Source organism: Polypterus senegalus, chromosome 18 (genome assembly GCF_016835505.1).
Source record: "Polypterus senegalus isolate Bchr_013 chromosome 18, ASM1683550v1, whole genome shotgun sequence".
Lineage (NCBI taxonomy): Eukaryota > Metazoa > Chordata > Cladistia > Polypteriformes > Polypteridae > Polypterus > Polypterus senegalus.
The window spans coordinates 29,440,753-29,468,300 of NC_053171.1; the positions used below are offsets into that span (position 1 = coordinate 29,440,753).

At 40.0% G+C, this 27,548-nt stretch overlaps 1 protein-coding gene across 3 annotated transcripts in view; it reads right to left on the reverse strand.

The window, feature by feature from the left end:
* Positions 1-14,485, reverse strand: part of LOC120518285 (tumor necrosis factor alpha-induced protein 2-like) — a 70,330-nt gene extending 55,845 nt beyond the window's left edge. Inside the window, exons 1-2 of one of the 3 annotated variants that reach the window (XM_039740980.1) lie at positions 13,563-14,485; positions 5,714-5,813 (exon numbers count right to left, since the gene is read on the reverse strand). The gene's annotated coding sequence lies outside the window, so the exon portion shown is untranslated. The remainder of the gene's footprint in view (positions 1-5,713; positions 5,814-13,562) is intronic. The other 2 variants (XM_039740981.1, XM_039740979.1) reach the window with 2 other exon arrangements.
* Between the last annotated feature and the right edge of the window lie 13,063 nt (positions 14,486-27,548).

Below are 27,548 nucleotides of genomic sequence, written 5' to 3' on the forward strand. Positions count from 1 at the left end.
AATCGTGAAAAATGAGGTGGACCAATGAGGAAGAGATCCACAGGGGTTTTCAAGTTCAAATCGCCTAAACATTTGAACATTTTTTATTCACGTCACTAAAATGAAGTGTCGTCGAACCATATATGTGAAACAAACGTCTGGATGAAAGAAATGTGACTACTAAGTTGCGAACCAGAAGATCAAAACAGGAATCTTTTACCTTTAATGGAATGTATCCACAGTCTCACATAGTCACACGACAACAGAGCTGACCTTTTATCCCATCACGTGTATGACATCATGTGCCACACTCCTGTGGGTTATTTCCAAAACAACATGACAGCAATGTCAGTTCTTGTATGAAACCAAACATGGAGGTGAGAAAGCTCACAAAAATTCATTTGATAACATTATTATTTTATCATCAAGGTAAGGACCCCGAGCTGAATAAAAATTCTCCATAACTCAAAACCGTAAATGGGTGACACAATACTAAACAAAACATGACAGAAGGAGCAAAAAATTCAACATACAAAATGTTATTCCAAAATCACTAAGCCCTTGTATGCTGATGTGTGAAAATGACAGAACCTCTGAGATCAACCAGGCTTTCAACCCTAAGCCTAACCCTAATCCTAACCCTTCTCTGTGTACTGATTTCCCAAACTGAAGGAGTGGCATTACATGCCCAACTAATAGTCCATTAATTTGCTTGTTTCATTGGGCATTGCATTTTAATAAGAACAAAAATTACCTATTATATATTTTTGCATTTTTTACTATAGGAAAATAATTTCATTCATATATTATTGAATCTGATTGATCCGCCTTAGGATTGTTTTAGGCTGGGACCTACCCAAGTGACATCAGAAGCAAGGCAGGATTTAACACTGGTATGTGAGCTATCCATCCATAAATTAAAATGATTAATTACCAACAGCATTCTTCTTTTCTTTTGGAAGGTTCAAGAGGAAGGGCAACCCACAGCCTCTGGGCCCAGTAACCCTCAACTGTTTAGACACATTTGCTTACATTTCCTTCAATTCCTCCTTTCTGCCCCCCTTTCCTCCACTACCCCTTAAACACAGCGGGTGGTGGTCAGTCAGACGGCCCAGGCAAAGCCCTCGCGTCAAAGGTCAGCACATTCCTCAATGCTCCTCACACTGGCAAAGGAAATGTTTTTAAAGGACTTCATTAGTACATTTTATTTATTTATTTTTATTTTAAATAAACTGTTGCATTGATCATAATGGAGTTAAGCTTCATTTTTTTACTTTGCAATAATTCAAAAAATATTTCATTGTGTTATAAAACAGCTGGCTTGGTTAACCCATTTGGTCAGTGACTTTTCAAATTTCAAAGAACTCAGTAAGTGGGGCTATAGTACATTCTAACTGCTCATTCCAATTTTAATTATTAACATTTATGAGCTTTAGCAACATAATTTAAAAATGGAATACAAATGCCTTTCTGTGTTTAAATGTGTTGCTTTAGTTTATTTATACTATATCTGTAAATGTGCACAGAACTCTTGGTTCGAATTTGGTCTATTGCTTAGAAATCATCCATCCACCCATTGCTAATTCTTCTGATCCATTTTTGGGATATGGGATGGTATAGTCTGTCCCTGCAGCCAAGGGGCCAAATTAAATTAAATGAATTTATTATTTTAATAAATTCTCATTGCCCCAGAAAGTGGCGACATGATGCATGTTATCCAGATATACAAGTACAATTTTCACAGCCGTCTTTACACGTAACAATACTGCCATTACTACTACCTGGCCAGGACACCATCCCTTCATAGGCCGCACTCTTTAAGTTACACTGGATCAATGTGGAGTCCCAAATAACCTTCAACATACGTGGCTTTGTGAGTGGAAAAATGGAGTAACCAGAGGAAAACTCACTAAGGAGCTGTGATGCCCCAATACCCATAGCCATGAGCCCCACTTTATGTCTTAGGACATCTGTAATCACAGACAGAGCCAGTCAGTCCATTAGGTGACACAGTCTACGGACAACTGAGGAGAGCCATTTATAGAAGTTAAGGGGTGCGAGCTCCAGACTCTGAGAGGAAGGGTCGTCAAACTTTGATGATACTGAGTGGGCACTGTTACCCCCCTGGGTACAACTTAAGAAAGTAAAAGTGTACACGCTCCGTACACCAAGGGGCACGTGTTCCTTAAAGTCCATGGTAAACACACAAAAAGGGCACCATTTGTACTATTGAAGGGGCACGTCCTCTGGACACTAAGGGGGATCCTGCCCTCCATAGTTTGTCAAAATCTAATAATGCCAACTGCCCGCTATGAACAATGAGGGGCGATGTCTGTCTGCTCTGCCTAGGGCTCCCAATGGGCTTCAAGGTTAGTGAGAAGACTTTTAGTTCACAAGGAGTGCAAAAGTTTAATTAACACAAAGAATTAAAGTGTCGAAAAAATGCAAACCGTACAGTTCCTAACTTCAATAAATAAGTTAATAAAATCATGCTTTTAAAACCAGAGTCTTCAGAAGTACTCCAATAATAAATACAGACATAAATACAACAGTACTTTTAAGAAAGCAAGTAATCCACCTGAGGTCGTCCTTGGTACTCCATCAAGACTGCGTAACGATTTCTCCTTGCATAGCCGCTGCATTCCGGTTTGCCATCTCCTTCAGTCACCGCAAAACCCCAACTTCCCCCTTCTTTGGTGCCTTGCAGTTCACACTGGCTTCTTGCCCTCAAAACGAATGCCAATATGCATCAGATCCTGCTTCTCATTCTGTTGGCCTCTCTCTGCTCTTGTCTGCTCAGTAATGGTCAGCAGACACGGGCATAGAACCGCTGCACCAGCTATCAGTCCTGCTCCCTTTAATTATATCAACAGAGTCAAGGCTGTCCGACAATGAACACCTTTCCTGTGTCAGACTTCTGAAAACGATCAATCTACTCTTTTGTCTCTCTGTCACTTTTCCGTTATCTTCTCTCCTTTATCTTCCCTGCCTACTTTTTAGCCTGTGGCCACTCCAGCAGATGGAACCCAGTGAATGCCCACGTTCAGGTGCGAGCCGCTCATCCACCAGGGAGTGTGCTTAACTACGAACCCTTAAAAATCATTAAAAAAATAAAAACACTCCAGTACACAACTTACCAAAGGAACAAGAGTAAATTCTACATGGTGACAACACTGGGATTTGAAGTCATTTTCATGGAGGCATGAACAGGTGCTGCACTAACCACAGGGCCACTGTGGCCTAGAAGAACTAACTGAAGTGAGCAGAATCAACTTTCCTTAGCCTACCGCAGTTTGCTTATTTTATTGTGTGATTTTATGCCAAAATATAAAAATTAATTATTAGAAGTTATTCATGATAGCTCAATATTAATGCTAACATATTTAACTGTAAAAATGCCAACATGAACTGCAGACAATCACCTTGGCATTGGCCTATGAATTGTAAGTGTGCCAGTTCAATTCTTATCACTAGTGTACTTCAACAGGCAGTGCCACAACTGTAGAAAGGTATAGACAAATGTGAAGAGAGAAGCTGGGACACTTAAAAATAAGGGCAACACAATGGTTCTTCAGAGCAATGCCATAGGAGAACCATATTTGGTTCCCAAACAACCCACATGAAGGTTCTAGAAAGAACTTTCATTTGTTTAGACCCGTAACAGGCTCTATAGAGTAAACAACCATGAATAGATGGTTACAGATTTGTGACATATCAATGGGTTTCTGATTTTAAAAGGATTTAGACTCAGACTAAGTTCAGGTTTTCTTATTCTGTTAAGTGTCCTCCTAGGTAGCCAACCATACAGTAAAGATTTTCAAAGCACATAGAACCAACTTCATATGCAGACAACACTTCCCAGAGTGAAATAGTACGTTGTCAAGCAATAGATTTACGAGGAACCACACAACTCAGTAAAGAACCGGAAAATGCCATTAAAGAACCAGGATTTTTAAGTGTGGATGGTGTTCAGTATGGATGGGTCCATCTGTTATTGGACCCACTTAATTCAGTTTTAGGCCCTAGCAACATAAACAGATAGCATTGTTGGTATCCCTGGAGGGAAATCTTGCTTTTAACACAAGCTCAATAAATAAATAAAATAATAATACATTATAGCAAAAAGCTCTAGTTTATCAAAAGGTAAACTCTAATGCAGATTCACTAAGCAGTGTAAAGCACACTTTTTTGGTCACTTGGGAGGAAATTCGTCACTCTTGCACCCTTCGATTCAAACCCAGGTCCCTACAGCTGAGAGGCAGCACAACTGCTATGAAATCCGTAAAGGTGGGAGATATGGGGGGTTAAGCACTGCCTAATGAGTCTAACATAATGTGTGACATTACAGGCTGCTCGATGGCTTAAAAGCTGAAGTGCTCGACTGGAAAGTACCTAATTAAATACCCGATTTCCCTGTTCAGCTGGCTCCTCATATGCCAACTCGATTTTGTCAGACAGTCACCATCCTCCTTTTCTTAAGTTTCAGGGGTTTCCATCAGGCTGCAGATTTACATTAGGGTTAGCTAGATCTTTATTTGCCCAGTGGGAAATTTGTTGTCAGCAGGAAAGTACAACGCATAAGGCACAAAAACTGACAACTACTGTTATCATAAGTACACATACTTAAGATTAGCACAAAAAAGAATAATAACATTAAACGGTTCAAAAAATAATAATTCGGAATTAGGCAGCATCCTGATAGGTAACGGAATTAAAAATTCTTACTCAGTTGTTGTGTCTTGGCTTATTTGCTCGTGTCTGTGTAACAGTGCCTTACGTTTGGTACTTTCCAGCTGCAAACAAATGTCTCTCTCTGGCATAGTGAAGTCTTACCGTAAGGGGTGCGTCACATCACGTTAGTCTCAGGCAAAGCACTTTTTCATTGCTACGTAAAGGTGCTATATAAAATAAAGATTGGGATCAATATAAACTAAAACTTGCGTATCATCACTTTACTTTTTTAATGTGAAAGTCTGAAAAGCTATGCAGCGCTGACCTCCACATCAGTCGGTAGATTTACAGACTCCTGGCCATTCGGTGGTTACGCAGAAACCCACCGTATACTGTAAGTCGGATTCTCACTCGTAACATACCTGCTTGTCAATTTACCTGGACAATACTTAGCCCAGGAACTGTGACACACATGATGTAGCACATAAAGAAGTCCATGAACTGACACATATATAAAAGCCGATGTGCGTCTTAAACGTATTTTTAAAGTTTGAGATTTATGTTTCTAACAAGTAAACCCACCGCAGCTACTACTGATAACCAAACAAATACCAAGAAACTATGGAAACCACAGAAAAGCTTTAGAGAAAGATTCTATCACTAGTCCGGGCATCCCGGTCGCTGGATGCAGGACAGGCTGCTGAGCAGAGCCGTACTTAACGAGCCGCGAAGCGCCAATACCGTGAGACGATTTAAGGATGCGGACTGGCGGAGGACTTGAGTGCGTTTTAGGGGTATAAGAATGTAACTGTGCCCTACGTGTTAATACACTTCATGTCGGTTAACGATCAATCTGTAGTTCCAAACGAAGTACCGACCAAAGACGACGTTTTTATTCAGCGAAGTCACTCGTGACATTCGATAGGAAACTCCAAAGGAAATTAGGGTCGCAGCCTGCGTTCAAACACAAAGACAAATGCGCGACTTACTTCACTCACAGATCCCTTCAAAATAATGAAAACAAATCATATAGAGTGACTTTAGTAGAGCAAGAAGAACTTACCAATGCTGCGCACTCGATACCGGCACCGGACAGACCTCCTCTATCCTATCAGCCTCAGGGGCAGTCCTTATGCGAAGATCGGGGAACTTTCAGTTTCGTTCTAAATGGCCGCCAGTGATGGCAAGACCAAAAAAAAAAAAACAAACAAAACGTTTTTCATTTTATACCGGCTGCGGTATCCTGGTCTCCCCGGGGTGAGGGAACCAACCAGGTATAGCTAATCGTCGTTCTCTGTACCAATGGGGAATCAGTGCAAAATCTGATGAAGACACAGTCAACGGTATGGATTTGTAGACCGGAAAAACACACATTCGCATGTACACAGCGGGTAGCGCCTTTCATTACATCTGGTGCACTTATTGATTAATTAAAATTTTATTTCAAAATATATGCATTAGCCTTTTTCTGAACGGCGCTATAGGATCACAGAGAGCAGACCTGAAACGTTACAATTTGCTAATCCAACGTTATATTTTGCCAAACACTAGGCCTGCTAATAAGGTCAAGCCAACTGCGCTACTGCTTCAGAATATTAAAAGCGCACATTTAAACGAAAAGAATATCAATAAAAGGAGCTGCTTTTTCTTTAAGTAATTTGGACTATACACCAAAAATGAAACCAATGGAATTTTAAATTTTATATATCGAATTCAAATTAATTTAACTTAAAATGTCATCTGTGCTGGTGTTATGAATAGCTGTTTGCAGATATATTGACATAAATGTCTTAAGTGTCACAATAACATATTAACTAACGTTAGAAACAAACCAAATGATCTTCTTTTAAGCAGTGGCATAAATTACCTTCGGAACTGTTGTAATTATTTGTTATTTCATGTTAACCTTACTCAAAATTAAAGGAATACTCCCCCCAAAAATAATATATTTTTTAAAAATGGTACATAGCCCATGTTGGTTGTAGTGGGGGCCAAGAAAGAAATCTCATGTTTTTGTGCAGAAATTAAACATTGAACATTAAAACACCATGTGGTCGATAGGTGACCAGCAGTGTACAGTGCCTAATGATGGAAAAAATCCATGGGAGAAAAGAAAAATAATTCTCATGTAACTCGTGTTGCATAATCCATATGTCCGATAACCATTTGTGTGGTTAAAAAAGCAAAGTGTGTGCATTTTGTTTTGCTAAAATATTATTACTAACAGTTACAGTACTTCCCGAAAACTCTGCATTAAATGAGTTTGCTATCTCTGCAACCCTGAGCCTCCACCCTGGATCTCCAAGAAGGTGCAGCTAACATGTGACAGTACTTGGATGCCCCATGACCCTAATATTAAGAATGCTGTAACTGAGCGCAGCTCTGGAGGTCAATAGCTAGACACTATTGGTGCCCATTGGAGTCAACTTCACATACCTGAACTTCCTGCTTTTGTCAACTCCACCTACCTGGACCTCCAGGGTGGAGGCTCCGGGCTGCAGACATATATTTTTGTATTAAATGTAAGCAAGAAAGACGTCATTCCCACAATGCTGTGCATATGAATTGATAATAGGCTTCTTCCTCTCATTCATTGGTGAAGAAACCAGTCTTTGATTCAAACACACAGCATTATGGGAATGACGTCTTCATTTTTTACATTTAACATGGAGTAATTCTGAAAGTAACTGTTAGTAATACTTTAGTAGAAAAATGCACACTTTTCATATGTTTTGCAAATGAGAATTTATTTTTTCCATGGACTTTTTTTCACATAGTTTGACACTGTCCACAAAATTATGACATTACATTTTTTAAAAAAACTACATGTGGTAAGCATCCATCCATTGTCCAACCTGCTGAATCCGAACACAGGGTCACAGGGGTCTGCTGGAGCCAATCCCAGCCAACACAGGGCACAAGGCAGGAACCAATCCCGGGTAGGGTGCCAACCCACCGCAGGACACACCCACACACCAAGCACACACTAGGGCCAATTTAGATACGCCAATCCACCTAACCTGCATGTCTTTGGACTGTGGGAGGAAACCGGAGCACCCGGAGGAAACCCATGCAGACACAGGGAGAACATGCAAACTCCACGCAGGGAGGACCCGGGAAGCAAACCCGGGTCTCCTAACTGCGAGGCAGCAGCGCTACCACTGCACCATCGTGCCACCCATGTGGTAAGCAACATTTAAAAATATATAATTTTTGGGTGGAGTATTCCTTTAACACATTTTTATACTGAAAACATGGCATGCCCATTGTTACTATGCACAGTTGCATTACAATGTTTTAATTTAAAATAAACAAATGTATGTATGTGACTACGTGACTATATGATGCACTGGGAAACTTGTCACAAAGATATCCTTTTCTACTTTTCCTTTACAATGTATCTGTTAATTTTATAAAGGATGCAATCAATGAAAATAAATCATGTTTACATTACACACTATTTTGAGAGCTATTGCACTTCAAGAGCTTTTGTATATTTTATTGCTTGTATTTATAAAATGTACTTGTTACGTTTAATGGATCAGTTAAAGTATTGGAATATGAACGCATTCAGCTAATTGAGAATAACCATGGTCCTTAGGCCTGAGTAAAATAAAGAGTTTTATAGCTACGCAATAACACAAACTTGAATTAATGTACGTTTATGTGTATATTTGCAACACAATGTTTCTTACAGATCATTTATACTAGTTAGGTGGATCCTGTTGACATAGCTTGATTAAGTAATTCCAAAATCATTTTATTTTTTCAGCACACAAAGATCACAAAAGTAGTTGTAGGCTAAATCTAGAAAGACTTACTGCTTGACTGTAGTAATGAAAACAAGGAAGTTTTACTCCACTACACGCTCTTAAAAATAATGGATCTGTAATGGCTCTTTACTGGGTTAAGTCTGTTAATGGGAGTTCACGACACAGACAAGAATATAAGAAGTGAATGTGACAGGAGGCCATTGGGAGAGTGCAAGACAGGAAGAGCACCAAGATGTGCTACTTAATGACAGGGCACAGTCAGCTGTGCAACAATGATAAGAACAAGTGATTTGTGCTTAAAGAACGGGCTGAAGCAAATACCTAACACTGCAGATATCAGAAGTGATTTTAAGTCATCTGACCTAAACAATCTAGAAAATGTCAAGTCAAGAGTCAACTAAGGTGTTACATTCAGCTATAGCCTGTTAGGTTACTGACTACTCACCTTGGCACATAAGAAAGAGTACTTAACATTTACATGAAATTTCTTTTTAGCCTTGTTCTGTGCCCATGTCCTTATTAAAGTAATTTTCTACTAAGACCCAACATTCACTGGTGCTTGGCATAATTTTAAACACCTCTATGTATATATAGTTTATATATATATATACAGTACAGGCCAAACGTTTGGACACACCTCCTCATTCAATGTGTTTTCTTTATTTTCATGACCATTTACATTGGTAGATTCTCACTGAAGGCATCAAAACCATGAATGAACACATGTGTAGTTATCTGCTTAACAAAAAAAGGTGAAATAACTGAAAACATGTTTTATATTCTAGTTTCTTCAAAATAGCCACCCTTTGCTCTGATTACTGCTTTGCACACTCTTGGCATTCTATCGATGAGCTTCAACAGGTAGTCACCTGAAATAAAACCAACCCGCTATATCCTAACTACAGGGTCACGGGAGTCTGCTAGAGCCAATCCCAGCCAACACAGGGCACAAGGCAGGAACAAATCACCAGGCAGGGCGCCAGCTCACCGCAGATATATATATTTATATATATATATATATATATATATATATATATATATATATATATATATATATATATATATATATATATATATATATATATATATATATATATATATATATATATATATATATATATATATATAGTGTGGCAGTAGGGGGCGCTAGTGCTCCCTTGAACCCTCAGGGATGACTCCAAACACCAGGTAAAAGTCCAAGACTCTTTATTGTTTAACAACAATGTGCACAAAGCACCCTCCACACTACTCATCAATTATAAACCAAATTCAACACTATTCTCTCCTCCTCGCCCAGACACTTAGCCACCCTACCTCCCAGCTCAGCTCAGTGTCTGGACTGGCCCATAGTCCTTTTATAGCCCCTGACCCGGAGGCGTTCCTGTCCAATCAGACCACAGTTCCTTATTCCTTCCGGGTCAGGGCAAACAGTCCTTTTCTTCATCCCGGAAGCACATCGTTCCTTCCCGTCACGTGACCGTGACGTACTCCTGGGTTATAGGGCACACAAGAGCCCATGAGCGCCCCTACAGCGACTCCCGGTGGTCCCCAAGTGTAAAAACACTACATAGTCCATGAGGCCCTGCTGGAACTCGGGGCACGATCCTGCTGTTGGGAGAGCTCCTCCTGGCGGCCTGGGGGTGAGGGCCGGAGCACGAAGCCGGCAGTCCTCCACAATATATATATATAGTGATAAACGGCCGGGACGTCCCTGAACTGAAAGAATGGAGGAAGGCAGAATTTCCAGGACCCTGCCTCCCCCGGAATGCTAGGTAGCAGCTCCCTTAGACTGTAGCTGTACCCCTGATTCCCTCAGGGCATCCTGGGACATGGAGTCCGTTTCCTCAGCCCTGTTGGGTGCCGTGGGTACCACCAGGGGGAGCTCATAAAGGACCTGGGGACTCCTACGTTCCCTACAACCCAGAAGTACTTTGGAGTCAGGAGGACGGAAGCCCACAGTACTTCCGGGCTGCTTAAAAGTTGATGATGTGTCATTTGACCCGGAAGAAGAGGAGGAGCACTTCTGGGTCAAGGAATATATAAAGGACTGGTCGAGACCCAGCAATAGAGCCGGAGTTGGGAGGGAGTGTGATGGAGCTGCTAGGAGGAAAGGATTGGATTGTTGTGATTATTGATTATTGTGAATTTTGGTGCTTTGTGCACTTTATTTAAGAAAATAATGTAAAATCTGCTTTGTGCTTTTAAACGTATGTCCTGAACATCTGTCTGTTAGGTTTCATGGGGCAACAGCCCCCTCTAGCGTCCATAATACTGTATATATACTGTGTATATATATATATATATATATATATATACTATATATATATACTGTATATATATACAGTATATATATAGTATATACATACACACTGAAACAAACCCACTGAAATTATTTAGTTGAATTATGTGTGCTGTTTCTACAGTGCTCTATACTTCTGCATTGTTTTCAACATATACATATGTCAGTTCAGTGTCATTTATTCATTCAAATTATACATTATGATAAAGTTACTACTGCATGAATTAGGTATGCTATTTTACAATACTACTGGTTTTCTGCTACACATTTTAATTATGTTAATCTTACATAATTCAGTCATTATTTTGCATGATTTCTTTCATTTAGCTTTAATGGATTGTGTTACTGAAAAATGTATCGTTTTTCAGAAAAAAAATTTAAATGAATCCAAACCTTTATTCCAGATTTTGTGAATGAACAAGTTGAACAATACTTAGTACTGTCTGAGGAGATACAAGTAAGGAGGTTGTGGGTTTGTTTTCCGGTTCTTCCCTGCATGGAGAGCACTTTGAGTAGTGAGAAAAGCGTCTTATAAATGTAAAGAATTATTATTTTTATTACCCAGATCAGGGTCTCTCAGGGACCATCTCTTGCCCATACATACTGTATATATAAACTGAAAAATGAAAGAATCTCCATTGAGTATACTAAGGCAGATCAATTGGACACAATTTAATATTTTAACATTTGATCTTAACATGTGATTACATCAAGTAAACTAACAAGGGGATACAACTTAGTCACAAGAATGTGATTTGATCAACTTGTGATTAAAGGTTTACATGGAATAAAACAATAAGTGGAAGGTGCTTCGATGAAGATGCCAAAGGAAGGCTGGGTATTGCCCGCCTCAACATACCTGATCCAATATTGATAATCAGCTGACGAGTAAATCAGGTCACAAACATTTCTAGTAGTAAAATGATCATTGGAAGTTTGTGTGTGCCAGCTGTTAGAATGACAAAAGCAATGCATACGCCTCACTTATATGCCATTTGGTAATGGACCTGTAAGAGCAATCTTAATGTTTGTGACATGCCATGTGTTGGAAAGACAAATGCAATGCATTTTATTACTACTATTGAAATGCCAGAGACATAGCAGCCAAATGGACACACAGACACCATGCAAGCATCCTTTTATTAAGTGTAAGTGTAAGTGTCAGAGCCCCAAACCCCAGATACAACCACACTCATAACTGTCCTGGGTTTAAACACTGTTTATTTTGAAGAGAATACCTTAAACAACCTTCAAATGTTGTCTTTCTATGCTGGACCCAGGAGTACCTCCGGTGCCACAATACTGCACAGAGGGAGTACTTTGGGGACAGGTGGAACCCCCCAAATTGGGGATACCTGCTCTCGGTGGCTCCTTCTGGTGGCACAGACAGCAACCTGAATGGGCAAATCCAACAAAGGGACATTGCCACATCCTGTATTGGGGCATTATACAGCCCTGACACAGTAGGTGGTATCCCCCTGTCCTTCCATTATATGTGCATATAAGGATCCATCTGTGCCATTTGTATAAATGAGTATATATACAATGTATATAAATGTATATATACAATGAGTATAAATCACTTCACTTTTGCATTAACAGTATTCTATTCATATTTGATTCACTGTAGAATGCAATTCACTTAACCTGGGAACAGGTGTAAATTATACTTTGGCTCTGTATTTGGTAGTCCTTACATGAAATGTATGATTGTTATTAGTTGTGGTAGTAGTGATACTAGTTCTAATTTATTACTGCAGTGTTTAAAAGGGAAAGAACATTTTTTGAAAGAGTAACAAAAATACATGATATTGCAGAAATTCTAATCTTTGAAGCCTAACAAATTTTCCCAAAATAAAGAATGTCCAGAAAGAAAACATAAAATTCATTTGAATATTATTAGAGTATTATGTCTAGTATGTAGTAAAGATGGTATTTATTTTAAATTATAATCACACTTTTGTAGCTTTCTCAAATGCTCTTTTATATTCTAAGGGTTGATATGTTGAGCCATATTTAATTTCAAAGTACTTCTAAAGATATTGTGCTATACAAAGAAGTACGTATTGAAATAGTTGTTAGTTCTGAACATTGTAAGAAAATCTCAAGAAGTATTTGACTAATTTGACTCGAATGTCATCTACGGACCTACAAGTGCTGATACAGTCCGACGGGGTGTCCAGTCCAGTTAACTTCAGCTTCTGTACTCGATGTGCTGCGATTAATTCAAATATTAAATTGCGTGTACTATGTAAGGAATAATCAGAAAAACTAACTGTCAAGTTTCCTATGTTCTCATTGTTATATTTTGTAGCCTTGGACTGATTTGAAGCAGGCTTCTAGTCTTAAATTGTACTCTAATGCTTAGTAATGCTTTAAGGATCGGCTACTGTAATTCCCTTTTACTGTAACCTTCTTTTACTCTGCCGCATGCGCTTCGTTTAACTGCTCGTTTCTAATTTCTTAACACAAGTGAGACCACGGATCAGACGACCACCAGCGGACATTCAGGTAAGGCTCGTCGCTCAAGGACGGCTGCGGCTCGAATTATTTTTAAGGAAGTGTCGTTCGAAAATGGTAAACTGATACCCCCCTGTTATTTGAAATGAAAGCGAAATCATCTTTCGGCTTGAGACCTGCACCTTCGCACTCGTTAAGTGGTAAAAGGAGAATACGTAGTAAAACCTGAGCTGTAGGTGTGTGTGTGTTTATATAAGTGACTCCCTCGGAAGAACCTGTTGTCTGTCGATAGAGAAACCAACAAGCAGAAAAATCACCTGGGCAGCGAGAAGAAGAGACCGATGGAGAATCATTTCCATTAGCAAACCAAGGTTGCTTACCTGGTTGTATGCACGAGCCTTAATGGTGACAGAAGAAAGTCACTTTCTACGCAGGCTTGCTCAATCTGTTCAGGTTACCTGATTGTGGTCCGCAAACAGTATTCACGCATCCGTACACGCGAAAGCAGATTATCACTCTCCTCGTCTCTGTACAGTCTGTTTCATTCCAATGGATGTCCGAACTCCTCCAGGATGATTGTCATCATCGATCGAGTTTCTTCCTAAACTTTTCTAGCGAATCATATGCGTTTACTCGGTTCTGCTTTATTAAAATAAGTTACACCATATAAACGTCTTCAGCTTTTTCCGATTTTAACACCCTAGAAGCCTCGGTCAGTTAAAGTGTACAAGCAGGCAGGACAGCGAAGTGCGGTGGTCCCCTCTGACCGTCTCGGACTTTGCCGTCAGTCCGCTGTACGTGTAAGCGGAGGCTGAATTTCTGTTCCTGCTGCTGGTTTAATTGTCCTCTCTGGCAGTGGGCGTTGCTGTGTAGTTTTTCCCAGCGCGTTACTAGCACCTAACGTTTGGCACGACCAGTGCACAAAAATAAAAGTATGTTTATCTGACCCAATGCCTAACACATGCACGGCGATCCTTCCGTCTATTCACATGACAACAAGGCATTTCTGGAAGGTTAGTTCAGTCTGCTTCAATGCTCTCATTCACGACGAAAAGTTTAAAAAGTCAAATGCGAATGTAAGCCTTGTGCAGTCATCTTAAAGTTCAAAGTGAGAGTATAGGAGACGATTTCTCGTGTCCTAGTGGTAAATTGGCTTTGAAGCAGAAGGTCACGGGTTCAACTCTGCCTGGTGACTCTCCGAGTGACTCCGCTGCATGGCAGAACTCCAGCTGTAAAATTACGGAAACTGTTGTTCTGTACCGCTGGATCACCTTCACATAGCGTCTGCTGTGACCATGTCCTTCAGAGAGCACGTCTGACGGCTTAATTGTAAACCTCAAGGCTACTGGATCAGTCGTCATATTATATGACCCCGAGTGAGTCGAACCATGAAACTGCTGGCATTGTTTGAATCTAAATTAAATTGCCATTACGAGCATTTACATACAAAGCTTTAAAACATGTCCATGTTTAGTCAAACCAACTTAAGGCAGTTGTGTAATGATAATATATTCTAAGAATCACTTTTGGCATGAGAGTGCTCCTTTTAGAGACATATGGGAATGGTTTATGGTAGCTTCAAAGCCTCACTATAGAAGGTAATATATAAAGCAAGGTCTGCTGGCTGCGGGCGGTGTGAACTGGTTGCTAAGTTGTTGGATTTTAAACTCAAGATTTCAGACCCTGTGAGTCACCTGCCAGCTCTGTAGGTGAAAACACACACAGAAAATTAAACGGGTCAAGTAAAGTGCATTCAAAGCAGTGTTTACTATGGAATTGTGCCATATAAAGCTTGTATATAGTGGTCACTGTGTGACCCTGGCAAGATGGTTAACTTACCTGTGCACCAACTGCAGAAAATACATGCAAGCAATTATACGTACAGTACACTCATCTTATAAGTCATCTTGGATTAAGGCATTAGCCAAATATCAAAACTGATAAAAAATATTCTTTGAGGTGGTCAGCTGTAGGCAGAAAGGTTCAGTCTTAATGCTCAATGACCCTCGGTGAGTTATCAAGCCCACAATTAATCCTGTTGTAGCATTTTTGTACTGTTAACCATAATAGTAAACATTCTGTTACCACCACTTAAAACTGATCAAATCACAGAACCTGCCAAGAACAGAAATACACTTCAGGTAAAAGTGTAACTTTGCTAGAATAAATCTTTTGTCAAACACTGCTTCACTTGACAGTGCTATGGAATTCATCACAAGTATTTTCCATTATTTGTATGTATTTATTAAGGAAGAGTGAATGTATATATTGTGACGGATGGCTGGGGTCCATGCCTGACTGTGACGCCCCTTCACCACATCTGCCAGGGGGACAACGGTGGGAAGCCCAGTATCTCCCCCTGGATGCTAAATGGCAGCCTCCCTGGGTCGCAGCGGTGCCTCAGAGTCCCCCAGGGCTGGATGGGGGTTGGAGCTCTGTGCAGGTCCACAGGCACCAGCTGGGGATGCTGCAGCAGGAGCTGCTGGCACCTTTTGGGCACTGGTTTCGCCTTACCCGGGAATGCAGGCAGATATCGCCAATCAAGCACCTGGAGCACTTCCAGGTACCCAATAAAAGGGAGCCAGAGTCCACCACTCAGCGGCCAGAGTCGGGTGGAAGGAGGACAAAGCTTGCTGAGGAGGAGTGGTGGTGGTGGAAGAGAGAAGAAGAAAGTGCTTTTGTGTTGTTACTGTGCTTGGGACTGTGTTGTGTCTGTGGGTATGAGGAAGGCATAGCCCACAGACGAAGAAAAATAAAAGTTTATTTATATTACATGTGCCTCCATGTCCAATCTGTGTCGGGTCGGGTGCTATATAGCACCTTTATCTTACTGTATATATATATATATAAACACTCAACTATGAAAAATTATTAGGAACACCTGTACACCTGCTTATCCATGCAGTTATCTAATCAGCCAATTATGTTGCAGCAGTGCAATGCATAAAATCAGGCAGACACAGGTCAGGAGCTTCAGATCATATTCATATCCAACACCAGAATGGGGAAAAAATTGTGATCTCAGTGGCTTTGGCCGTGACATGATTGTTGACTGCCAGACGGGCTGGTTTGAGTGTTTCTGTAACTGCTGATTTTCTGGGATTTTCATGCACAACATTCTCTCAAGTTTTCTTAGCATGATGTCAGTCATTATACAACCTGCTATATCTTAACACAGGGTCACGGGGGTCTGCTGGAACCAATCCCAGCCAACGCAGGGCACAAGGCAGGATCAAACCCAGGCAGGGCGCACACACACACCAAGCACACACTAGGGACAATTTAGGATCACCAAAGCACCTAACCTACATGTCTTTGGACTGTGGGAGAAAGCCCACACAGACACGGGGAGAACATGCAAACTCCACGCAGGGAGGACCCGGGAAGCGAACCCAGGTCTCCTTACTGCGAGGCAGCAACGCTACCACTGTGCCACTATGCCGCCCTCAGCGACAAACAAAAAACATCCAGTGAGCAGCAGGTCTGTGGACAAAAATGCCTTGTTGATGAGGGAGGTCCAAGGAGAATGGCCAAACTGGTTCAAGTGGACAGAAAGGCTCCAGTAACTCAGATCACCACTCTGTACAACTGTGGTGAGCAGAAAAGCATCTCAGAATGCACAACATGTTGAACCTTGAGGTGCATGGGCTACAACAGTTGAAGACCACATTGTGCTCCACTCCTGTCAGTCAACAACAGAAAGCTGAGGCTGCAGTAGACATAGGGTCACCAAAACTGGACAGATTAGGAGCTAGAAAAATGTAGTCTGGTCTGATGGATCTTGATTTCCACTGAGGCACACAAATAGCAGGTCCGAATTTGGCACCAGCAGTATGAATCCATGCACCTACCCCGCCTTGTGTCAACAGCTCAGGCTGGTTGTGGTGGTGTAATGGTGATTTGAGTGTTTTCTTGCCACACTTTAGGCCTGTTAATACCAATCAATCATCGGTTGAATCACATGACCTATTTGAGTATTGTTGCTCTCCATGTGCATCCATTCGTTGCCACAGTTTACCAGTCTTGTAATGGAAACTTTCAGCTTGATAATGCAACATGTCACAAAGGAAAGACATCTCAAACTGGTTTCATTTCATGAACATGGTAATATTTTCAATGTTCTTCAGTGGCCTTCCTAGTCATCGGATCTGAATCCAATTAAACACATTTGGGATGTAGTAGAAAAGGAGACTGGCAACATGAATGTGCAGCTGTCAAATCTGCAGAAACTGTGATACAAAGAGGTCAACGTGGACCAGAGTTTCAAAGGAATGTTTCCAAAATCTCATGGAATCCATGTCATGAAAATCTGAGGTTGTTTCGAGAGCAGAAGGAGGCTGTGCCCAGTTTTAGTATAGTGTGCTAAACCATTTTCTCAGTGAGTTTGTATTAATATATACATGTAAACATTTTGTCAGGGATGACATGGTGATGCAGTGATGAACCCTGATGCTTCACAGAGCCAGTGTCCAGTGTCCTGGGTGTGAACAGCACATTATCTGCATGGAGTTTGTATGCCTTCCCTGTGTCTATGTGTATTTTTCACAATGTGTGAGTGTGTGCATGGGTGGCCTTTGTGATTCCCTGGCGCAGGCCCTGGGTTGATTCCTGCCATGAGGGTTGATTACTGAGGAGGGTCACGGAGGGTTGAAGCCTCTCCCAGCAAGCAGAGGGTGCAAAGCAGGAACAATGTCCTTGACAGGGCACCGGCCCAGCTAGTAAATGTATCATATAATATTCACTTTGGGGTACAAAAATAGCTGCCCTCAGGAGTAGTGAACCAAATTTAGGGAAAGTATGTCAGATGAACCATAATAATTCTAAAAATCAGAGAAAGGGAATTATTTACTGGCACAGAAGAAGGTGCCACGAAATCAGAGAGGCTACTCTGTGCCACTAATATAAGCTTGGCCAAAGAACTGATTTGGGTCAGAAATTAACTGGCGATACTCAGATGTCAAATAAAGTAAAATTAACATGTTAAAAGTTTGTTAGAATGAATAACTTAAAGATTAAAGAGGAAATAGAAAGGAACCTCAAGGAACAAAGGAACTTGTTCAGTTAAACAAAAGACATGACTAATGGAAGCACAAGGATTAGCTCCACTTTGTGGGTAACAGTTCAAGTGAAATGTGAAACAAGGTAAGTTATGCTCTGAAGTAATCCTTTAACTCTTTCAGGGCTGATGTCGACTTTTGCCAAAAGGAGGAGCTGAAGATAATCGGCAATCAACTGTAAACTGTGACAAAACCAACCGTTCCATTTTAGTCAGACTCTCATTGGTAAAAGGAAAGTAAGCTTCATTGGTTTTGACCGAGATTTCCTGAGCTCCTGTGAGCAGCAAGGCGCAAACGATGGCAAAAATGGCACTGACATCTGGTGTATGTGTAAAGCAAAATACTCCGTGGACAACATTTTGCCCTGTGCCCTGTGTTCTCTCTAAATTGGACTAAGAGTTGTCAGACTCTGATTTTGATACAAGCGATTGAAAACAAATATGAGGTTTTGCAGCTTCAGATGATCGGTCCCCAGGTAATCGTGGTGCTGAACAGATTCATGTTGCTGACACAGCCTATGGCACTGTTCACCTGGGAGGACTGCCACTTAACAATGATAAGAGGTAGAAACCAGATTGCAATGTACTGTGACCATGACCATTGCTGCTGCCATATACAGCCATGTGAACACAGCCTGGCAGCTTGCCTGCCGCAGATTCTTGGCAAACTGGCAGCCACAGCATGTAGCAACAGACATTTTATGTTGATTTCAATGTGAAGGCATTGCGTTTCAGAAAACTATGTTTTTTGGAAAAAAATTTCAGCCCTCAATGAGTTAATAAAAATATACATACTTTGTAAAAATAAACATAAAATGTTTGGTCAGTTGTAACTGAACGTAGAATAGAAGTATGGAAACGTAAATAAACAGTGTTAATCTTATAAGGAACTAAACTTGTTTTCTTTCCAATCTGCTAACATTTGAAAAGGAGGTACTGTATACTGTATAGCTTCACCTCAAAACAGAATGCCATTTTCAAAGTAAGCAGGAGTGCCAGAAGGGTCTTTCTTGAAGGACTTGTCAATTCAATCTTGACCCATGGATGCCACACAAATACATTTTACAAAGGCAGTAGAATGCGGGAGGAATCCATCTTCAAGATACAAGATAACAGCAGACTCTCTGTAAGTACTGAAATACTGTAAGCTCATTACTTCTTTGTGACTTATTCTTTCACTGTATTGTAGGCTAACTAATAGTTGCAGCAAGAAACAAGCTAGAGCAGCTTTTCTCAGCTTGTGGACCGCAATGGCATTGCAAATGGGCTGCGGCTGACCCCAAACAAAACTCCATCCACTGGTCTAATGTTTGCATTCAGTTCTCAGTGGCAGCATCGATTATGCTTGAGGATCACACTTGATTCATCTAATGTTCTGGCACTCTGGTGACAACCCTGCTTTGACAATCGCACTTGATTCAGCATGAGGAACCACCCCACTCACTCTTTTCGTCCAGACAATCACATTAAACTCACGGACGGGAATCATGAAGGGAAGCAAACACATTGGCATGACATGTGAAAAAGTGGGTCATGACACCACAAAGGTTGTTAAACACTGAACTATTGTATTACAGTTTGTATTATTGTCGTTTAATCTTTTAGTATTGTATTTTGTCTTGTGCTTTAACAAATAACATCAAACTTTTCAACATTAATTGGGTACAGATTCTTGGATTGTTCTGGTCTCAGAGGTTTAGGCATGATGGTGTCAAAATAGCGGTTTCATTTAAGGGTTAAGCAGGTGTAGAGATGTGAATTACATGATGACCAGGGAATCAGGCCTACATTAGGTAACCAAACCTGTTAAAACGTCATCACCAGGTACTTTCTTGTTTTTGCTATCTTTAGAACCCGTAGTTAGGGACGTTGTTAGGGACAGGCTACAGAAGGTGTCTCCTAGAAGTCATTTGCATTTTACATTTACATATATTGGATAGCAAAAATGTTTATGCAAAGTAACTTACAAAAGAGGTCAACATAATCGAGTAATATCAGTTTGTGGGACTTCCTGGGAAGGAAGAAGTGTGACAGGACAAGGCTACAAAATTGATCACTAAAATTAAAGAACACAAGTGAGTTACAATTCCTGAGCTACCAAAACTTAACAACTAATATCAGTTAGACAGAAATTCACCAAATAAGAATCTTGGCACATTTCTTAAACTTGTTGGGGGAATCAGCATTTTGAATAGAGGTGGGCAGCTTGTCCCATCAGCAATGAGCTAGACACGAAAATATTCTTGATTAAGATTTGATACCATAAAGAGGTTCATTAGCAGACCAGAGTGGTTGAGAAGAAGCATAAGACCTCGGAAAAGTGTCTCAATATATAAAGGTGCTGACCTACTGACTACTTTGTAGGCAAACATCCAGGATTTGAACTTAATGCATGCCACTACAGGAAGCCATTGTGGTCTTTTAAAGAGATAAGTGAAATGTGCCTGCCTCAGCTGATTGACCACCAGATGTGCCACTGAATTTTGAATCATCTGCAGTTGCTTGGAGATACCGTATATACTCGCGTTTAAGTTCTCCCGTGGATAAGTTGGGGCTTTATTTTACTGTATGATTTCTGGTATTTTATAATGTCAGTTGTATAAATAGAATGCAGAAAACTCATGCTATTGGTCAAAGAGATTATGTTTATGCTAACGCCCACCTGATAGAGTAACCATGGAGCACAAAGCCTTTTTTTCCTACGTATTGTGCCTACGTGACCACATGGTAATAAATTAAATATTCTGAAGCATCATTTGTACTGTTTTGTGTTTGTATCTCACACCTCATACACCTTTATCGTAAGAGCATCCCTTATCTACAATGGAGCATTCGATAAGAAGAAAATAAGAAGCTGGTTTTAAATTAAAAGTTGTTGAAGTGGCAAAACAAATTGGTAACTGTGCTGCTGCAACAAAATTTGATGTGTCTGAGAAACAGGTACGAGATTGGAAGTAACAAGAAGATGTAAAAAAATTTAAAAAATGTAAATGTCATATTTTTGAATAGGTGTATAAGTCGGGTCTGATATTATGATAGTTTTTCGGGTTTCAAGACCCAACTTATACACGAGTATATATGGTACGTGCCCAAACTCCTGCCAGTGAAGACTTGGAGATGGCTAAAATTAAGAAGACCAGAACCTGGACCAGGAATTGTGTTGTACACTCTGTGAGATATGGTCTGAACTGGCGGATATTGTATAAAACAAATCAGCAAGACTGAAACCATATCAACATGGACCCTAAACGACAGCTGAGGACAGGTTGCATACCAACTTGGCAGGTGTTAGCAGTAGTGAGCCAAACTGAACAACATGGGGTGCTGAATAAATGGATGAGCTGGGATAACAAGAAGGTATGTCTTTGCCATGTTGAGCTGGAGATGGTGTGCCTTCATTGAGGTTGCAATATCAGTGAGATATGCAGAGATGCTATTGGATACCACATAGCTCTCTGGAGGGAATAACTAATATTGCAGTATACCACTGGTAAGAAAAACCATGGGTCTCAATGATAGGTGATGGTGAAAAGAGGAGCCGGCCCAGCACCAATTCTTGAGGCGCCCTGTGGAAAAATAAAAATACAGGTCAATAACTTGTGCTTGACAAATCTGATGTACGTGACAGAAAGCATGTTCTATGGTGTGTGTGGTAGGAGTCACGCAGACCCTGCATGCTTATAGTGTACGTAAACAAGTGCTACTTCTCGGTTTTGGGCGTCTACATGGAAGGCCACGGGTGTGGACTCATCGAGCCCCAAACTAAGGAAACTAACAGATGTACTCCACCTTTAGATTTTTGATAATGCTGATTCAGGCTAATGTTTTGAAATACTTGTGTAACTAAAGTCATAAGACAAGAAACCCTATAAAAAATCTGAAACACTGACCCCTCGGTGCAGATGAAGGGCAGGTGTCCTAGGACTGTGCTTCTCTGTCATCTTACCCTTGCCTGGTGTGTATTTAATAAAAGATTTTTTACTAACTTTAATTATATCTCTCTGTCTTCAGTCACAAGAAATGATACTATAGAAAAAGTGACCACAGCCCCCATGTTTGCCTGTTACACCTTTGACATCTCTTCAAACTAGGAAACATGGTAGGATCTGCCCAAGAAGTATGACTCAAGCCAGCTGTGTGTAGTCCCAGTAATGCCAAGGTCAGAGAGAGTGGCAAGGAAGATCTGGTTGTTGAACATGTCAAAGGCAGAGGAGAGATCTAGCAAGATTAAATAATTATGAGTGACATAATCAGTGTAACGACCCCTAAGCCAGCAACATTGAAAATTCATCGTCCATGTTTGTGGAAACAACCCAATACCTATAGTGTTTTTTTACTGATACAACCCAATCCTCTAGTATTTTATGATACAAGCCAACACCCATATTTTTTCTGTTTGAACACTTAAAAGAATCTCTGGTTTTGAACTATTTAATGTCCATCAACTGAGATTTACACTTAACATTTTGGCTTTGATTCTATTCATTATTTTTGGTTTCTGAGATTCTCACTATGGTACTCTACTTGTAACTTATGTTTCAAGTCCTAGGCTGTACTACTAAATCTTGTCTTACCAGTTTTGACATTGGTTAGTTATCTTAGCCATCTCTACTCAAAATGGCTGCTCCTCTGTGCAGTCAGTGCAAATATTAAATGGCACATCTGGGCAGCGGTGTGCTGAGGGTGTCAAACAAATTTTAGCTGGTACTTCACAATGTCCAACATGTCCTAAATCAGAGACTGAGCTAGCAGCATGAGTTAAGTGAAGAGTACTGAAAACATGAAAATATTCAGGCATTGCCCTTTCAGACAAGCTCTATTGACTGAGCTGTTTTTGAATAAGAATGGAATTAGAAGTTGGTTTGCAGGCTTTAAAACAAGGAAAGGCCATAATTCAGGAAACCATGTATCAAATCAACAAGCCCAGGAAAATGAAATCAAAATCATAATTCAAAGAACTCAGTGGACGGTCAAAAACCAGAGTTGTTTGAATAGAGAGACCCAAAACAAAAGACGAAAGTCCAAGTCAAAATAACAAGAGGATTTGTTACCAAAAATCTGATCGAACCGCCAATGACAATGCTAATTGTTTTCTTTGGTATATCCACAACGTTTGGACAATGAGGGAGTGGATGACATTGACCTTTACATCTTTATTTTTCATGATGTCATGTATCACATACTACTGGTTATTCTATAAAGGTCACAAGATGGTGGCTCCAATATTGAAAATGAAATGGTATTGCAGAGAAACATATTGTAGTCCCTTGTGGTACTTTGTGGCACCAATCTAATGGATTCTTGCTCTTTGCTAAACTTTTTTAGGTAGCTCGCTGTCTTCTGAAGTACAATCTAACTATTGTTGCAGTAGATGAAATCTGTGCATCTTTGGCAGGCTTGCTGTTTTTTTTATAGCCTCCCCTGCCACTGGCACTAAAGCTTCTCATTTGAGTGATTGAATCTCAGCTCAAACTGTTGGTGACATATTGCTGATGTCATCCCAAAGCTGGCAACTTGTCAGTGTACTTACAGTATAATATTTAGTTTCTATCACAGTTAAAACATACTTTAAACATGAAACAAATATGACTACTAGATCCCCTCATCTCTAAAACCTTCAAATGATTTTTTTTGGAAAAAGGAAAACCTGTAAAAAAATGCAAAACAAAATCCAGATCATGATAAGCACTAAATGGGTCCACTTCAAATGTATGTATGATGGCTGGAGGCATCTCCTCCACCTATCGTTGCATATTCAATCTGACTGTAACAAGCAGTCATTGTAGAGTAGCTGATGTTCCTCCAGACCTCTTTACCATTAGCCCTTTGAATTTCCCTCCAGTGGTAGTCACTCATGTAAAAGAGCACCAAACAATGCTTTACTTGTGTCTGTTTCTGTAAAAACAGAGCCTCTGTTTCTGGGTACAATTTTTTTTTTTTTTCACACAAAGTATACAGGAACACAACTGAGACACGTGACGGAAACCTTGCCTTTAAATTCCATACCTTCCATCTGACTGCTGAGCAATCACTCCACCCTTACAGGTAATCTTATCAGATTTCGTTATCTTTATTAGGATGCAATCATGTGTTTCGTGGAATGTACCCTGTTGGACTATTGCATTAACTACTGCATATCAGTTCATGCCATGTCCTATCACTCCTTGTCTCTGTTAACTTCTGAAAAAGGCAGCTGTCATTTTCAAAAATATACAATACAAGTAGCAAAACATTATAGAGATATTCAAAGTGTGGATCCCAAACAATAATACAATGTTTACCTAGACTGTTGGGACCAAGGAGTCATAAGGAGCTTTGTGAATCTACGCCTGCTAGCGTGAACAAATGATCAGGGAATTGGGCTGAAACCTGTCAGCATGGCCTCAGCCTGTCATTCCATCCATCTGTCCATTTACTCAACCAACTTAGTCAAGATAGCAGGTAGCTAGAATTACATAATGTGTATTCTGAAATTTACTGGTATTCTTTCCTGAGTGGATTCTTCCCCTATTCTTAATATTATTAGGATTGACTCTGGTTCTCACAACCCTGAAATGGTATAAGCAGAATCAGAAACTGAACTGGTAAATATGAACATCTATATATTTCTCCTGTGATTCAGATTTTCTTCCTTATCATGTGTACTGGACTAACTAGCATCTCTAAATTGGCTTTGAGTGAATAAGTTCAAATGTTTCTTGTGATGTTATGGTGCTTCTTCCAAGACAGGTACGTCACTTGTGTAAAAATCCCTTTAATCTCAGAACGGTTTCAGAAAATGGATGAATTGAAAGTGAACGTTCAGCAGCATATAGGTACAAGAAGTTCTTACATGAGCATCCCAGTTCCACCAAGGTAGTACTATTGCACGTCCCTGGTGTTCCCTCGCTGGAGTATGCATGTTTTCCTTGTTCAATAGTTTCCTCCAACAGTCCAAAGACATGCAGGTTAGGTTGACTGCCAATACTAAATTGCCTCCTGACAAAGAGCCCTGTGTTCATGAGGCAATACAGCTTCATTAAACCCATTGTGAAAGCTTCAGTACAATGCAAGATACTCTAGTCAGGCCAGGCAGTCATGGAAAAACAGCAGATGTGGGCAGGTATCATTAACAAGTTAATAGCAGGGCCAATGACTAGTCTGAGCCAGTGTGGCACAAGGATCTCAGCATGAACCAAAGGTCAACTTTTATTGTTTTATTGAATAGGGACAACACCCCCAGGCACAAATAAGAATTTGCTCTTAGTAGTTATATACTTTGTTTGGTGCACATCACATTCAAAGGGAGCTGAAGACATTTACACTGTGTCCTAAAATTTAAAGGCCTCACAGCCTGCTTGTCATTGAATATGGTAGATAGATAGATAGATAGATACATAGATAGATAGATAATAATAATACATTTTATTTAATCATAGGTGCCTTTCTAAACACTCAAGGACACTGAACAAGATAAAACAAACATTATAAACAAAACAAAAATACAAAATTTTAAATCAGACAGAGCAATTGTAGTCAAAGAGAAAAAGCAGTCTTAAACAAATGAGTTTTAAGTTTAGATTTGAAAAGTGAAAATGATTCAGTATTTCTAAGCTCAGATGGCAGTGAGTTCCAGAGCTGGAGAGAAGAGCGACTGAACGCCCCGCTCCCCAAGGTGGTAAGACAGACAAAGGGGACAGTTAAGTAGATGGAGGAAGAGGGTGCGGGAGGGAATGGCAACATGAAGGAGGTCCGACAGATATGGAGGGGCAAGGTTGTGGATAGCCTTAAGTTAACAGAAGAATTTTGAATTCAATGCAGAACTTAACTGGAAGGCAGTGAAGCTGCTGCAAGACGGTGGTGATATGGTGAATAGAGGGGGTTCTAGTAATGATGCAGGTAGATGAATTCAGGACCAGTCAAAGCTTATAAAGAGATTTGCGAGAAAGACCAAAAAAAGGGGAATTACAATAGTACAAACGAGAGGTGACAAGGCTTTGAACGAGGATAACAGTGATATGGGGAGTGAAGGAGGGGTGAATACGATTAATGTTATACAAGTGGAAATATACAAACCGGGAGATGTTATTGATGTGGGACTGAAAAGATAAAGTACTGTCAAGGATGACACCCAGACTCTTAATCTGTGGGGAAGGGGAGACAGAGAAATTATCAATAACAAATGAAAAACGATCAGTCTTGGATAATGTTGATTTTGTACCAGTGAGGAGAACCTTAGTTTTGTCACTGTTTAATTTAAGATACTTAGAATGTTAGACAGATAGATAGATAGATAGATAGATAGATAGATAGATAGATAGATAGATAGATAGATAGATAGATAGATAGATATTAGCTTTTTACAGAAACTCTTCAAATAAATAAATATGAGTATATAAATAAGTTCAGGAAAAAAAAAGAAAAAAGAAAGTAAAACAGCAAGAAATACAATAATTATGATAATATTTTTCATTCCCGGCACTTCTTTAATTAGACACCAATTACTGCTGCTACTGCAATAACTTCTTTACTTAGATTTTAATTGACTAGCTTTTTAAGATTCAGAACATTTAACTATTGGCAGCAATCAAACAATAATAAGATGCAAATTGAGCCAATAGAGGACAGCTTAACTTCATCTCATATGCATCTCTGTGTCAATTGTAAAATATCTTTTTCAACAAATTATTTGAAAAGAAAAAAGTGAAGGTCTGAGAAATTCTGATCTGCTCCAGTCTATAAAACATTTTTTGGTGCTCTCTGAAAAATTGGAATCAGCATCTTTAGAAATGCCTGAGGTCTATTCCAGAAAGGAAGATTAATGTGAAACTTGTCTAATATAAATCAAAATCCACAGAATCAGGGCTAATTCATTTCCAGAAAAAAATCTGGAGTTTGCTAAACCCATTTTTCTGGAACAAATAAAGCCAGAATTACGGGATCTGTGAGGCCAATGATGCGAATAATTCGTTAATCCTTCCTTCTGGAAAGCACTCGGGCTCTGCCTGTTCCAGAAACAAAGATTTTACAAAATCAAGCTCAGTTACTGGGGCAACCATGGCCCTAAAATTAACCTGCAAAATAGCAGGTTTAATGTGAAGGATTAACGGGTTGAGCCATAAATAATTCATGACTGGAAAATCTAATCATAGGATGGAGTGTCGAAAACGTCTAGTCAGAAATGCTGATCCAGCTGCACTATTTAAGAGACAGAGAAAGGCGCAAAAGTGTTAAAAAATGTCATGGTCCTTCCTAAATGACCAATTAACACAGAAGTACAACTCTTTCTCCAAACACTGCTCAGAGAAAGGGCTGAGAAAGATCAGACTCT